The sequence below is a fragment of the Myotis brandtii genome, unplaced genomic scaffold, assembly GCF_000412655.1.
Source record: "Myotis brandtii unplaced genomic scaffold, ASM41265v1 scaffold125, whole genome shotgun sequence".
NCBI lineage: Eukaryota > Metazoa > Chordata > Mammalia > Chiroptera > Vespertilionidae > Myotis > Myotis brandtii.
The window spans coordinates 97,255-112,177 of record NW_005354385.1 but is presented as its reverse complement, the minus strand read 5'-3'; positions in this window follow the sequence as shown (position 1 = coordinate 112,177).

Sequence of the window (14,923 nt, the reverse complement as noted above, 5' to 3'; positions counted from 1 at the left end):
AAAGCCCCTGGCTCAAGATCTCTCATAAAGTGTCCTCTGGTCTACAGTTTCTTTTAAAGGGTCTACTGTGGAGAATCTGCTTCTAACTCACTCATATAATGGCTGGTAGGACCCAGGTCCTCTCAAGCTATTGAACTGAGAGCCTAAGGTCTTCACTGGTCACTGGTTAAAGGCCTCCCCCAAGCCCAGGCCATCTGGGTTTCTCCATAGCACAGCTCCCAAGATGGCAGTCGGCTTCCCTTGAAGTGAAAGGACAAGAGAGCATGAATGAGCAAGACCAGCTTCACAGTCTTTGTGTAATCTAATCCCAGGAGTGACATTTCATGCCTGTGTTCATTAGACATGAGTCCCTAGGTGCAGCCTACACTCAAGGGGAGGGAATCACACAGGCAGGAATACAAGAGGCAAGATCATTGGGGCCATCTCAGAGTCTGCACGCTAGATTATGCCTTGAAGGATAGGTGGAATTTTAACAGGTAGCTATGTAAAGAGTTTACGGGTACAGGTTTTAGGAAGAGAATGAGCACATATGCCCAGGTAAGATCACATAGGGGTTTGCTTGAGAGGAGCAAGTAGTAATTCCAGTTTGGTGGAAACATGAATGCGTGATAGTAGAGAATAAGTCTTTGCAGCAGGTCAGGTTAAATAGTCTTGCTAACAAGTTAAAGCTTTATTATTTTAGATTTGAGGAATTGTTTACTTTTAACATCACAGTAACAGGATAAGAATTGTGCTTCAAGAAAATTAGCCTATAATTCCTGAAAGATAGACCTGAACTAAGACATATTGTGTGAAGGCAAAGAGTTTGTACATTAGGGAAGCTGTCTAAAAGACAAAGACAGAGCGACTATCATGACCTCAACTAGAACAGCTGTGGTGGGAGGAAAAGAAGGACTTGTGAAACAGCATGCCTATGCTCCACTGTGCATTTCCTATAAATGAATTGTTTTAAATTTCTGATTCTCAAAATATTATATGGATTTTCAAAGGTTTTTCAGTTTTGATTATTTTTTCTCCTAACTCTTTCATGCCCTGCTTCGGGGCAACTGTTACCTATTGAATATCACACTAGCAAAAACATTTGATCTGAACCTTGCCCATTCGCCTCTGCTGCCTCAAAGGAGGAAACATATGACCTGTCTTTGATCACACTCTTTTCCTAAAATGAAAACATCCTCCAATATGTGATTCTTATAAAAGGTGAGTGTGAAAATTTGGGGATAAACCACATTTAAGCCCAGGGACTCAGTTAAAGTTAATAAAAACATACCGGGAAAAGAGAAGCTGTTGCAAGGTTTGGTGGGTATTTAATTCTTTTGCAAACCTCAGAAAAACCTGTCCAGCCTCACTATAGAGAAAAGCTGGAATGAGCGCTCAATTAGTAGCAGTTTCTCAACATTTTGTCCAATTATCCAATAAAGAAAGGCGAGAACCTCGGTACATAAATTTGTTCCATTATGGAAGCAACCTTCAGTGACTAAGCCAGTCAGCTTTATTATTCAAATCATCAATGTGATGCTTGTAAAATGAAACAAAGGCAGCTCTTTAATGATAAATATTACAATGCAGCTACTTTTCACATATGTCTCCACACACACACGTTGTGAACCATTCACTGAAGTATAAATGAGACAACCAAGTGACAATTTAGATACAAGAAAAATAGACAAAGCCCCAAACAGAATGGATTACCCAGTTACTTCTCTGACATTATTGCCGCTTTTAGGGAACAGCTGACCTTAGTCATCAGTTTCCATCATCTGCTCTGTTTTCTTTTGCAGACTTTTGCTGTGGAACTTTTCACCCAAGATGCCGGGTAAAAATCAGGAATAGATGCACATCTAGAAAGCAATCCTTCAAATTAGCACCCACTCTCTCTTTAATTTCAAGAAGGGATGAAGCTCTTAGGGGGTCCGTCCTTTGATAGATCTTTTAGCTTCAGAGGCTGGAAATCTCCTGGATCAACAAGGTCACCGCCACGTTCACCCAGCCCGAGTCTCCTGGAGTTCTGCAGGCTGAGAGCAAAAGAATGAAGGCCCAGACACAGCTTAAGAGATAAGCTTCTGAGACTGAAGTCAGGGTCAGGTCTTCTGGAAATGTCAAAGCAGACACACATCGCCAGAAGTATGACAGTTAGCACCACTCACATATGTTCTTATATTGGTCTCCTTACATTTGGACACATTTTTTCTCTCTTCAACACAAAGAACAAGCTGTGCACATTCCAACAGCATCCTGAAGCCATATTTGCCTGGTGAACAATATCTTTTACAGAAGCCCTATCACCTTTGCAGACCCTTTGCTTATAGCTCTGACAACCGTCTTGCCCTGATTCTCCTTGATTTACACACGGCAAATCTTTCATATTCCAGGAATCACAATAAAAATCATGGGCATCAGGCATCCATTTTCTGTAGCACCTGGTGGAAGAGCTTCTTATTAATTGCAAATAGCATGTGACTTTCCCCAAGATCATTAAGATCTACTGTCTACCTGGCCTCAGCTCTCCTAAGACCAGAGGTTCTCAACCTGTGGGTCGCGACCCCTTTGGCAGTTGAACGACCCTTTCACAGGGGTCGCCTAAGACTATCCTGCATATCAAATATTTACATTATGATTCATAACAGTAGCAACATTACAGTTATGAAGTAGCAACGAAAATAATTTTATGGTTGGGTCACAACACGAGGAACTGTATTTAAAGGGCCAGAAGGTTGAGAACCACTGCCTTAGACCAAAATGTTTAGATGTCCCTCTTCTTTTACTTACAAGTGCCTCCCTGAGTAGTATTGGAGAAATGTATGGATGGTCTTTCTCCATTGCTAGTGGGAGTGGCGCTTTTGGGGTGCCGCTAAATTCTCCCGGAGGCCCCCACGGGAGAATGAGATGTGGTGGAAAGCTTTTATTTGCATGGAATTACATCTCTCCATTTGCAAAGTCCCATTTCCTTTAATCCGGTTCTGGAAGAGGTGCAGCTGGGGATTCAGCAGGGCTAGAAGCAAAGTTAGAGTTCAATGCTTCCCTTCCATGGTGAGGCTGGTCAGCTATAGCATTAGGCTAGGTGTGGGGTCCACGTGGCTGTGGGACATGCGGGGGAATGTAGGGGAGCCAAGAGAGCATGCTCCTTGCAACAAGAGTCTCAAGAGAGCAAACTCCTTTGTTTGGGAGTTTAGTATACCAACACTTCCCACGCTCGCTTGGGCCACACCTACTCTGTCCAATGACCTGTCTCCAGGTGTGACTGACAGACAAGCACCTTCCCTATTTCACCCAGACCTTGCAAGGCATGTGTCTATTCTCCTCCTGTCCAGTCTGATGGCTTCCGGGGGAGTGTTAAACTCAGCTTCCGGCAAAGCTGCATGAATGACATGTCTATAAAATGTGTCCTTCCCTTTGCTCCTTTCTAGTTATTAATACCTGGGTTCATTACAACGGTATCATGAGGACATTCCAAGTAATAGTACTCTACTGGACTCAACAAATACCATCAAATGGCATGGTCGCTGAAACTGCAATGTCTATTCTGAATCTCACAACTCAGCAAGTTGCTGCCCAGTGATAGTGAAACAGGCATCCTGCTTAAATAATGCTATTTGATTGTCAACTGCTCAAATAGCATTATTTAAGCAATTATACCCACATAGTAACTGACAACCTGGTGCAGTGGTCGGCAAACTGCGGCTCGTGAGCCACATGCGGCTCTTTGGCCCCTTGAGTGTGGCTCTTCCACAAAATACCACGTGCGGGCGCGCACGTACAGTGCGATTGAAACTTCGTGGCCCATGCGCAGAAGTTGGTATTTTGTGGAAGAGCCACACTCAAGGGGCCAAAGAGCTGCATGTGGCTCGTGAGCCGCAGTTTGCCGAGCCGCAGTTTGCCGACCACTGACCCAGTGTCTTACATTCAATCGCACCTGCCTGATGAACACTGCAATCATTGGGAATGATTTTCAAGATGTGATATGATTTCCCTAGATCTCAGAGGAAGTCAACCTGCTGGCACAAAGGGTGTCCCTGACCCCAGCTTTGAGAAAGGCACATGCGATCAAATATAGGCTATTTTCAAGTGAAGAACAGTACCCTGTGGGCTACCCACTTTCCATCCTGTAGATGTCTATAAATTTGGCCATCTTAAGAAATAAATTGAAATGCTGAGCCAAGAATTGAAGTCACATGGAATGACCACCTTACTTAATTCTCTGACACATCCCCATGCAGCCTTTTCCAGAAAACACAGGTCACATTGTTTATAAGCCACACTTCTTCCCAATTAACATTTGATCCTCCTTTAAAATGTGGTCAGGTAATTCTATTCTCTAGCAAAATAGATGAAATAATGACAGTTATTCACACATGAATTTTTCTCAAGGGCATTCATCTTAACAAGATTTTTTTCAAAATCAGCTAATCTGAAGTTCCATGAAAATATTGTTACTTCGGTCCTGCTCTGCTTACCCCAAAAGAAAGTAAAGACAGATTCCCATTAGAGAAAAAGCTTAAAAGGTAAAAAAAATTCCAGACAAAACTTCAAATATTCTAAGTGACATAAAGGTGCCAACAGACATTTGATCCTCACTACATACAAACCTAAGATTGTGATTTAACTAATTATCCTGATACTTCTAATTCAGACAATTGTTTAAAAAACTTTTAGAGACTGGGAATTTAATGAAGCTTCCTTGAAAAGTTCCCCAATTAGAAGAGTGCCAGTTAGAGATAGATTATTTTTAATCAAATGACAATTGGTAGCTGAGAGCTGCATATACAGTCAGCACTCAGCTGGTCATGGAAAGGTGTTCTCTTTTCACAGGAAATACTCTGTAGGCATTAATGAATTTTCAATTACTTCTCAGTGATAATGTGACTTTTTTATATATTTTATTGATTTTTTACAGAGAGGAAGGGAGAGGGATAGAGAGTTAGAAACATCAATGAGAGAGAAACATCGATCAGCTGCCTCCTGCACACCTCCCACTGGGGATGTGCCCCCAACCAAGGTACATGCCCTTGACTGGAATCGAACCTGGGACCTTTCAGTCCGCAGGCAGACGCTCTATCCACTGAGCCAAACTGGTTACGGCAGATAATGTGACATTTTTAAGTGCCACATGAAATAATATCTAAGTTGGTGTGCTAATGCATGCTGTGAACATTACCCATGAAGACCAGCACAGGAGGCCACGCTTATACTGTTCCACATAAGAGTGACCATTTTTAACTTTGTTTTCTCTTCTACTGAAAGAGCATAGAACTTATTTCTAATAGCATTGGCTAACGAACGCTGAGGGCCTATTCTGTGCAAGAATCTTTAGCTGTACCAGCTCTAATCTTCACAAGGTGGTTCTATTGTCCCTGGTTTTATAGATGAGGCTCGGAGAGCTGGTAGGGGCACCATCTAGTCTCCAAGCCAGGCTCCTTCTCCTAGCCATTCTGCTTAATCTAGAATATTTTTAAACTTAGAGCTTTAAAGAAAAGGATGTAAAATGGTGCCAAAGATTACATTTCCTTATGCTGTCTACAGGGAACTTCAGAGTAAGCCATAGTTTTTTTTCATCCCTTTTCCCAACTTAAGCCTGAATAAATTCTGTACAAAAAACAGGTGAGAACATGAACACATACATAAATATACTCATTCACACACATATCCCTAGAAACAAATTTTCAGAAGTAATGAATAGCTTAATAAATAGTGTTACAGCACCAGCATAAAAAGAAATGTCATTTTCAAGTCCACATGGAGTACTGTACTAGTATTATGGCAATTAAAACAGATGTAGATATTACGATGTAAATCTGATAACATTGACCCAGACCCAAAAACCAGAGGACGTGCAGATACATATGCAACTTTATCTTGAGCAAATAATAGCAAAAATGTGCAAGATCATAGTACACATGAATATGTTGTATTAGTCACTAACACACTGTGAATCATGGACAATGCATATTTGAACTTTCTTCAGCCAATAAAAAAACCCAAAAACATTCTTTCCAGGTATATGGGAAAGATTTGGAGGAAGGGGTACAAATTCCAAGAGTTCTTTAAATGATGGGAGAGAAGCACTTTGCAATATTGGGGAGGAAACCAGGTAGACAGTGCATTCTGCACGAATTCGCTGGAGTTAAGAGTGTGTTGAGCAGACGAAGTGGGTGGTGCGGAAGTCTGCCTGCTAAGAAGTGGAGGAGGCATTTATTACAAGCAAAGGATATGTCAAAATTACCCTTTTTAAATAGATGAATTAATGTTTAGACCCATAAAGGATCCAATTTACTGAAAATTATTGAGTCCCTTATGGAAAGCCAATAGTGATTACAACCGAGAGAGCTGTCGCTCCGTAGCCTGGTATGTATATGCCATATGTGTTTATCTTTTTCACTAGCCTACTTACATGCGATAATACTACAGCAGCTTTCAAGATGAACATTTGACAAGCCAGCTCACCGCCGACTGACACCTCCATCTCAGCTGGCCTGACATATATAAAAAGAAACGGAATGTTTATCCGTGCGTTTTCCGGATTTGACATATGTGCTGGATAAGAGTCGCAGAAGGAAACTTCAGAAAAGAAATTAAGGAACGTTCTTGTCAGTTTATTAATCAAAGTTTACCTGCTCCACATTACATGGAGACAAATTAAGCTGGCTACTATGGTACTTCGAAAACATCTGCTAACAAAGTCAGAAGTAATGATAAACAAACGAGTTTGCTTTGTGGTTGATTTTCATCCAGCTGCATTTAATTATAATAGCGCTATCAAAGAAAGCTCCCCATTAGCTGCTAATTCAGAATGACTTCAGAAGGAACTCCCAGAGCCCCAGCGATATCCCTCCAACTCCAACAACTTTCTCATCTCTGCCAGTGTTTGTGAAGAGCCACATTACAGAACTTTGGTTATCATTTCTGCCTGTTATTAACTGCCAACGAGGTATGCAGGGTTTTTTCCCCAAGACTAATTTTTAATGCGACCAATTAAACTCTTAAAATGACAAACTGTATGACTCCTATTTTGTTCCAACTTTAGACTAAGATAATAATCTACCTTAATACAGGAAGGAAAATCTTATTTTAATGCATTTTAAAAATTTTAGTTTTCAACTACAGTTAGTCTCAGGTGCATAGCACGGTGGTGAGACAATCATCAACTTTAAAAGTGCTCCCCATTTTTAAATCAGGAAGTGAAGGTCCATGTTTCAGTGGCACATGTTTAAATTCAAAAGGAAATCCCGCCCCGGGCGGTGTGGCTCAGACATTTATAAACCTTACAAAGTGATTCCTCCAATAAGTCTAGTACCCACCTGGCACAATACACAATTATTGAAATATTATTGACTATATGCTGTACTGTACATTCCTATGATTATTTTGTAGCTGCCCATTTGTACTTCTTAATCCCTCCACCTTTTCACTCCCCATATTTTAAGTAAAATGAAACCTGTCTTGTTATTTATCAGTCTACAGGCACTATAGTGAAAAATATAAGTAATACTGGTTTTTCAAACCCAACTTGAATTGGCTTTCAAACAAACAAATATCCAAAGCCTCTATCCAACGTGGTAATGAATCACCGTCCAACTTTGCCTATTGATCAGCATCGGTTCTTACAAATTCCCCAGTGCATATTCTTCCTTTGAAAGTTCATTGTTGGAGATAGGAAGGTGGAAATATGAAATGTAGCACCTCTCTTTCTCATGCTTTCCCACATACAAAAACAAGTGATTCCTCACCGAAATCTGGTTTCTGCCTGGCCAGGAAGCAAACACAAAATCAAAAGCTTGCATGTGCAATCAATTCACAGCTATATGTGTGCCTTTGTTGATTCAACCTGGAAGCACACTACACCTCATTTATTTGTCTTGGGGTGACCTGGTAAGGCACAAGTTAAAAGTGAAAATGTATAACCTAGGAAAGTATTTATGTTCATTTGTTACTAACCTCTTTAACAAAGCCACAAGCCACAAGAAGAGAAGGTTCATAAAGAAAATAATGAATGCAGAGTAACCCAGATTGGGAATGGTAAGTATTTGCCAGAGTTGGATCTGGCCAACCTCCCAGCACCCATGTCATAATGGATTTTTCCAACATCTGCAAGAACTTATCTGATCATGGAAGGTGTTTGAAATTGGGAGAGAATGGAGGCAATTTTTGCCGACTAAAATGTTAATACCTTTGGAAGTTCTTGTTTGTGTGTTTGTCTCTCTCTTTGTTTGCCAAGGAAGAACAAAATAGCTCTAAATTAAATTTGTTGTTTTTTTTGTTTGTTTTTGTTTTTTTACTTCTGAATCTCCTTTGCAACTTCTAGACCTCAAGTAGTCAGTCTTGCTTGTGAGGATTCCTTGACTTATAAGAAGGAAAAATGGAATTGAGAGAGGACACCATTGCTTTTAAGTGTGCTTTATAGAAACTTCTAGTCATTCATTAGGGTGAGCATATGACATTAATTTCACCCTTGGCACAAAGATCAAATCATGTTGCCAATGTCATTGTTGTGTTTATAACAATATTTGTGATGACTAGAATGTTGCCCTCCTCCAATTGGCTTGAGAACAAGCATTATTTTTCTGTGCTTGGTTTAATAAAACTGGGTCTGTCCTATTTCAAAAAAGAATGTTCAGGATGGAGCATGGTTTTTGGTGGTAGTCAATCAAAACCAAGGATTTTTCTAATGTTATTTGAAAGAAATGCAGTAATGCCCACAGTCATTCTTCTACACTAAAATGCTTCAGGCTGTGGGCCTGAGCAAATACAGGCCTCTTTTCAAATCATACTTCTCATATCTCCTCCTTTTTTCTTCTTCAGAAAACCACATTAGATTTGCTGTGGAGTAAACATTTTGGAAAATGTAAAATCTGGTGATATAAATCTTATTATATTCCAGTACAAAGGACTTTCAGAGTAAGCTAGTATGTCAATTTGGTTTCTCTAATTATCAACCTCAGCATCTTACTTTTAAAGAATATTTGGTACTAGAACTCATATTTTCCTCTATAGTGTTGATCTACTCAGGGGTGTTGAATATTCTTCTTATAGCTAAATACCTGAGCATGCAAATATACTCATTAGGTGTATGTTTCCATTTGAGAACATTAATCAAGTCTCTAAGATTTTACCATTATCTAAATATATAACTTAATAGAAAAGTTCACAACATTTTCAGGAAGTTCCTGCAGGCAAAATGAAACCTGAAGTCCAAGGCAGTACAGATATACTGGCAGATTCAGTTTGTTAGTGAGTGGGCCAACTCATGTCCCTGACCTTTCTCTGCCTCGATTTCTGTATTTCAGTGTAGGAATTACACTTGCCTTTATCTCATTCTTGCCTTTTTAGCATTAACTGAGAAAAATGATTAGAAAGTATGTTTTATTCTCTGCACATAAGGATATATCCATTGTACAATATAGAATCTGAATGCAGAAACAAATGGAAGTGGTCCACACTAGAAGTCTTTTTGTGTATTATATATATCTGTTAAGGTCTCTAGAGTCAGTTACATGTGATTCAGGGAAGCCAAAATTACAGTCTAGTATCCCCTAGACCTGTGGTCGGCAAACTGTGGCTCGCGAGCCACATGCAGCTCTTTGGCCCCTTGAATGTGGCTCTTCCTAAGCCTTAGGAGTACCCTAATTAAGTGAATAACAATGTACCTACCTATATAGTTTAAGTTTAAAAAATTTGGCTCTCAAAAGAAATTTAAATCATTGTACTGTTGATATTTGACTCTGTTGACTAATGAGTTTGCCGACCACTGCCCTAGACTCAACACTCCATTCAACCACAATAGCTCCAGTTTTATCTACTTTTTATATTACAATTCAGAACATGAATTTTTTCAGAAAAAAATGTTAACTGGAAAATAATGAAGGCCACTCATATGTTCAATACTCTCAGTTTACAGGGGGTGGAAAGGAAACTCAAGGATGTAACTGAATTGCCTATGTTCAACATTTACCTGCAAGAACAAGATTAGAACATGGAAAAGATCAGTATGTCTTCTGCCTGCAAGTTCAGTGCTGCTTGTTTTGTGGTAGTACAAGAGAAAAATACAAGATAATGTTTTATTATGTTTAAACCCACAACTAAATTGGATCACTACCTATCATTTTATCTTTCTCTAGTTGTTGGACTCTGCCAAATGCTCTGCTCATCTTATAAATTATTTTTTTGACTTCACAGCGTTTCACATGTATTTCTAGTCAATTCATTCCTGGACATCACAAAATCGTAAGGTTGCAAGTTGGTCCCAGAGAATTGGGAACAATTTATTTAACTTATTTGGCATGCTGCTTATGACATCAATATGTAAATGTGATTGCTTAATAAATACCACTTATTGATGTTGACTTCATCTGCAACTTTCTTTGCAGCTTAAAAGTCAGGTTCAAAATTATTCTATGTTGTGAATTTATTTTCACAGTTACATTAATCTAGCAAAGACTTCCTAAATACTTCCTGTGTATAAATAACTGCTAACCCTCCTGATTTTCACATGGAGTGTGGGAAACATGGGGACACACTTATATGTAAGTGTAAATATCAACATGTTATTGCAGTCCAAGGGGAAAGAGAGAATGTCCAGCTAGGGAATGTGGGAAGAGGCAGGCAAGCATATTTTGTGAAGGTTGGGGCTTTTACTAGTAGCTTTCCCAGAAGAATGGGTAGAATTTCAATGTCAGAAATAGAAGATGGGTTTTCCAGGTGGTATCTAAGATAGCTCAGCAGTCTTAACAGCTAAGGAGGCTATTGGATTCTGTATTAACTGTGTCTACAACAACATTCCAGTAACCAAAACATCTCGTTGCCCTATCAACCATCTTCTCTTTCAAACTGCTCCCATATCTGGTGTTCCCATTTTCTAACCTGTTGCCCTCTACTTGGACTCTGCGTCTCTCCCCTCTGGGTTGATGCCTCATGTGGACTGCCTGCCAGGCTTCAATTTTAGTTCCATGAATAGACCTGGTCTAACAGCACCTTGGCTCTGGGTTACTTTGCCTGTACTCCAGCCCATTCCCCTTTCCTGACAAGCTTATTTCCTTCAACCCCTCTGCCTAAGGCCATGTTCCAGAAATACTGTTTAAGAGAGAATGACATGAGCAATAGACAAATATGTTTAGGAATGGTCTCAGCAACAACAAAGATCTTTAATTTTTCTATTTATCACTCCATCTAATTATACTCTGTAATCATTCCTTTCCCTATTCATTGAAGATAAATCCCACAGACTTCTGATCCCTTTCATATTTAAAATCTAGTCTAGAACAAAATATAAATTTTATATTCAAATTAAAGTACCTCTTTTCTCTTACTTGGATATTGCCTGGTGGCTTGTTTTCTGCCATGGGGAAAGGCAGCAAAGTTTGCTTCATACACTTTCACTGCCTCTCTTCTCTCTGGTATTTTTATGTTTTCCCTGAATCTCAACATTGTTGAGCTCTCAAATGGGGATGGGCAGGGTGACAGTTGTCCACAAGCTGCTCATTGCACATTTTGTAGTTTCCTGGAGCTGAACCCCCTCTCCCAGAGGTTTCCTGAGATGAATGATGCATTCTATGGCTGACCTCTTCTCTCTCTCTCTCTCATCTCCGACTCCTGGCTTTCTGCCTGACAGTTTCTTGAGGGTGCAGTTCCCATGACACAGTAGGCCTCTGAGGCCTCCACATGATCCATGGAATATTCACACATCCTTGTCACGTAAAACACTGATGTGCAGGCTGCCTGCTGCTGCTGTTTCTTCTTTCGCTGGGTTTCAGATGCTCCAGCTATTTCTCACTTGGAATTCTATGTTTGCGTAACTTCAAGCAAAATCCATGAGGTACATGTGAAGCTTTCTTAAGAACCTTCTTACCTTCCTCTCTTCTGATGTCTGTGCCAACATGGGCCTCATGAACTTCTGGGGCTCAGCAAGCTGTCATCAGGAAAAGAAGATGTCAGTCTCCATTTCTAATAGGTATTCCAATGCCTATGAGCAATTTTCTCAGTAGATGGAAGGAGAGGGAGAAAAGAAATCAAAGTGCTCTTCCTCTGTGCCTACAGCTTCTCTCTTATTCAATGAACTTTTAATATCCAGGCAACTGCTTGCATTGGTTGGATGAGAGGAGTGGAGTGTGTCCTTTTTTGGAATGTGGAGACACTTGTTGCCCACTCCCTTTAGCTCCGGCTCCTCAGACAATATTTTAAAACAGCAGGAGAAGCTCCATTCAACATTGTTTACAATAACATTAGTGTAGTAAGGTAGTAACAAAAGGCTACAAGGAGTTACTAGTTTCTATGAAAATAGAATTTTATTCAAGAGGCTATGAGATAGAAACCAAGTTTTTGCCCAAGGCAAGGTTAGCATTTGCATCACAAAATGGAGTCTCCCCTGCTTTACCTCTATGTAGATTCTTTTTTTAAAAAAATCTTTATTGTTGAAAGTATTACAGATATCCTCCTTTTTCCCCCCATTGCCTGCCCCACCCAAGCGTTCACCATCCTATTGTCTGTGTCCATAGGTAAGATCTTTGGTTAATCTCTTCCCAACCCAACCCCCTCACCATTTCCCTCTGAGATTCATCAGTCAATTCCATGTTTCCATGACTCTGATTCTATTTTATTAACTAGTTTATTATGTTCATTACATTTCTTGTTCGTTTATTTTGATTTTTAGATTCAATTGTTGATACATATGTATTTATTGCATTTTATATCTTTTCTTCTCCTCCTCCTCCTCCTCCTCCTCCTCTTCCTTCTTCCTTTTCTCCTTCTTCTTCTTCTTCTTTCCTCCTCCTCCTCCTCCTTCTTCTTCTTCTTCTTCTTCTTCTTCTTCTTCTTCTTCTTCTTCTTCTCCTCCTTCCTCTTCTTAAAGAATACCCTTCAACATTTCATGAAATACTGGTTTGGTAGTGATGAACTCCTTTAGCTTTTTCTTATCTGTGAAGCTATTTATCTGATCCTCAATTCTAAAAAAGAGCTTTGCTGGGTAGAGTAATTTTGTTTGTAGGTCCTTGATACTCATCACTTTGAATATTTCTTGCTGACAGTCATATAGGCACTCCCTTGTAGGTAACTAACTGCTTTCTCTTGCTGCTTTTAAGATTCTCTCTTTGTCTATGATTCTTAAAGTTGAAAATCATTATTGTAACAGATTTTTTTAGAAATTATTTTGCTTTCTTAATGAATGCAGTAGTCATTTTTGCTGTTCACCAAATATAACCAGTCTCTTTCTCATCACAAGGCAGAATTGTACTTCTCTGCCACCGTGGATTTGATGTAGCTACAGGACTTACTTTGAAATATAACATTTGAATGGCAGTTAACATCATACATATTTCATGGTGAGAAGCTTGAAACTTTTCCAATAAGATTGGGTACTAGGCAAGGATATCTCTCCTTTCACTACTTCTTTTAACATTGTACTAGAAGTTCTAGCTAATGTAATAAGACAAGATAATAAAATATAAGGCATTCAGATTGGGAAGGGAGAAAAATGCTTTGTCCTTATCCATGTAGAAAATCCAAAATAATAAGAAAAGAAAAACCCTCCTGGAATTAATAAGTGATTATAACAAGGTTGCAGGATAGAAGGTTAATAAATCAAAGTCAATCATTGTTCTATATACCATTAATTAACAAGTAAAATTGGAAATTAAAATCCAATGCAATTTATATTATTAAAAATGGAAATATATAGGTATAAATCTAACAAAATATAGATCAGATATATATTAGGAAAACTACAATACTCTGAGAACTAAGTAAATGGAGAGATATTTCATGTTTATGGATTAGGAAGACTCAATGTTATCAAAATGTCAGTTCTCCTCAACTTGATTTATAGATGCAATGCAACCCCAATCAAAATCCTAGCAAGTTATTTTGTGGATATCAATGAATTCATTCTAAAGTTTATGTGAGGCAAAAAGACATCCAGAATAGCTAACATAATATTGAAGGAGAAGAACAAAGTTGGAGATCTTACACTATCTAACTTCTGGTTTCCTATAGAGCTATAGCAATTAATACAATGTAGTATTGGCAAACAAATATGGATTAGTGGAACAAGATAGCCCAAAAATAAACCCTAAATATAGTCAACTGATCTTTGACAAGAAGGAAAGACAATACAACAGAGCAAAACTAGTTTTTTAAAAAAATGTTGCTGGAATAGCTGGACTTCCACTTGCAAAGGTAATAACCCTAGAATAGTGCTTACACTTTTCAGAAAAGTGAATTCAAAATGGATCATATAACTGCTGCTGTTTTCCACTTTACCTCACCTGGGGAAGCCTTCATTATTTTCCTTTTTACCTACTAATCTTTCATATCTATATATATATGCCTGCCTACCTGCCTGATGCCTCTAACTGCTCGCATGCCTGCCTGATATCCCCTAACTTCTTCTGTCTCAGCCCCCGCTGCAGTGGCTTCATCTGGAAGGATGTCTGGAATGACGTCTGGAAGGTCATTTAGCTGTCCGGTCTAATTAGCATATTATGCTTTTATTATTTATACAAACGAGAGTCCCAGTGCACAAAAATTTGTGACTAGGGGGGTCCCTCAGCCTGGCCTATGCACTCTTGCAGTCTGGGACCCCTCGGAGGATGTCCACCTACTGACTTAGGCCCGCTCCCTGGGGGATTGGGCCCAAGCTGGCAGTCAGACAACCCTCTGGCAGCCCAGCAGCCCTCGGGGGATGTCCACCTCCAAGCAGGGAGCAGACCTAAGCTGCAGTCAGATATCCTTAGTGCTGCTGAGGAGGCAGGAGAGGCTCCTGCCACCACCGCTGTTCTGGCAGTCATCAGCCTGGCTTATGGCTGAGCAGAGCTCCCCCTGTCAGAGCGCAATGACCACCGGGGGACAGCTCCTGCATTGAGCATCTGCCCCCTGGTGGTCAGTGTGTGTCATAGTGACCAGTCATTCCCAGTCGTTCTGCTGTTAGGGTCAATTTGCA